This window comes from Mesocricetus auratus, unplaced genomic scaffold, assembly GCF_017639785.1.
Source record: "Mesocricetus auratus isolate SY011 unplaced genomic scaffold, BCM_Maur_2.0 Super-Scaffold_100003, whole genome shotgun sequence".
NCBI classification, from domain to species: domain Eukaryota; kingdom Metazoa; phylum Chordata; class Mammalia; order Rodentia; family Cricetidae; genus Mesocricetus; species Mesocricetus auratus.
Genome location: NW_024429188.1, coordinates 38,223,144 through 38,225,275, shown reverse-complemented (window position 1 = coordinate 38,225,275; position 2,132 = coordinate 38,223,144). Strand labels below are relative to the sequence as shown.

At 40.2% G+C, this 2,132-nt stretch overlaps 1 pseudogene; it reads left to right on the top strand.

Moving 5' to 3' along the window:
- The first annotated feature begins 486 nt into the window (after positions 1-486).
- On the top strand, positions 487-1,510 carry LOC101833441 (annotated as a pseudogene).
- The last annotated feature ends 622 nt before the right edge of the window (positions 1,511-2,132 follow it).

Genomic DNA, 2,132 nt, shown 5'->3' with positions numbered 1-2,132 from the left:
GTGGCAAGGAGGATGAAGGAGGGCAGTGAAAGAGAATGAATGAGAATAAAGTAAAATGACATGTTTGAAAATGCAAGAGACCCAATCTGTTGTATGCTAACAACAAATTACTTTTATGTCGAACTAATGTGCAAGTGATTCATTAAGGAAATACCATGAGGAGACTCTCCTAAAGAAATGGAGGCATTTTGAAAGGAAAGATAAATAACTGAACAAGCATGCACATTTGGGGGTAATGTTGGTTTACTCCAGCATAGATTCTTTAGATTACAAATTACCACTCAAAAATATCACTAGAGATGATAGAACAAAAATTTTATGTTTTCCCTACTAGTCATTATTAACATACTTCCAGTCCTCTGCTTACATGGTCAGGACAGTTGTCCACTTTGTCCAAGGGTTAACGCCTTGGCGAGCTTTGGTGGTAGGTGGGCTTCAGTGCAGTGTTACCTGACTACCTGCTGCCTGCCTCGGCTCTGGCCCTAAAACTTCAAGCATCTATAGTCCCAGCTCCAAGTAAAGTAGGCAGCTCTCACTCCAGTCAAAAGCAAACGGACAAAACAAAGCACAGTCCTTGTCCCAGACATCAACCTAAAGTGAGGAGGCTCCTAAGATGACTGGAATATTGTAGACAAACCACCTCATGTACATCTGGGCTGAAGGACCATGTTTCCAGTAGGTTTTTCGCAAGGAAAGTTCTGATCCCCAGAGGTGATGAATATGATCTTATGTTTCCTAACGATTATGAGAATGTAGTGAAGCACCAGAGAAAAGAGCAACAGAGGCCCCAGGAGCTGGAAAGACATAAGGAAATTGGAAGAAAAAGAGACATAAAGACAGGCATGAAGCCAGCTGATTTTCAAGATGACCAGACCCAAATTCCGATGGAAATGAAGACTATGAACGAGAGCAGAGGAAAAGAAGTTTGGGAGTAGCTACCATTGCCCCTACTTACTTCTCTTGTAGAGAATAAGAAGGAGTTACCCTGAGATTTTTCCTTATGAAGGGGTCTCAAGTCCTTTATAACAATCTTCCAAAGTGCTGCACCTCCCTCAGTATATGAAGAGTCAAATAGATCAAGATCTCCAACTGACCATAACAACTCCTTCCTTGCTAGCATGGATGGCACAGTGGCTCATCAGATCATGCAGAATTATGGCTTCCAGGAAGTCCAGGGGCTGGGGAAACATGAGCATTGTTATTGGAGAAGACCAGCAAGCACGGCAGTAAGATCGTTGTGGGTGATGCAACGGAGAAGGGCGAGTCTCAGAATGCATCCAAGAAGTCGGATTGAAATCCATTCACTGAAATACTTAAGTGCCCTACTAAAGTGGTCCTGTTGAGGAATATGGTTGGTATAGGAGAGGTCTATGAAGAGTTGGAAGCTGAAACCAAGAAAGAATGTGAAAAATATGACAAAGTTGGGAAATGTGTGATTGCTGAGATTCCTGAAGTCACTGATGATAAAGAAGTACAGATATTTTTAGAATTTGAGAGAGCTGTTTGTTGATCTGAATGTGAGGTACTTGGTGTGATGGTTTTTATCTATTCTATTTATTTTGTTGCTAAAAAGGGAATAGTAGGGATGAAGGCAGGTGTTTCTTCCCTTCAGCCACTCTCAAATAATCACTTGCAGGCTTAATATTAATTACAAATACTTGGCTAATAGCTCAGGCTTGTTACTAGATAAATCTTACATTTAAATTAACCCATATTTCTTGTCTATGTTTTGTCACATGGCTCATGGTTTGTTACCTCATTTTCTATACATTCTGCTTCCTCAGCAGTTGGCTGACTTCTCCTAACTCAGCCCCTCATCATCTAGCATTCTCTCTGTCTCAGGCTGTCTCATTCAATCTCTTCCTGCCCAGCTATATGTCTATAAGCTTTTTATTATCAATAAGAGCAATGCATATTTACAGTGCACAGAAGGATTATTCCACAGCACAGAAAAAGAGACAATAGATAGATAAATAGATAGATAGACAGACAGATAGATAGATAAGAAAGTGCCTCTGTAAGATTGGACTGCAGGAAAAAATGGATACACTTAAAGAATTGTTCAAAATCCTCATCTATCAAGGAAATGCAAATCAAAACAACTTTGAGATACCATCTTAAAACTGTCAGAA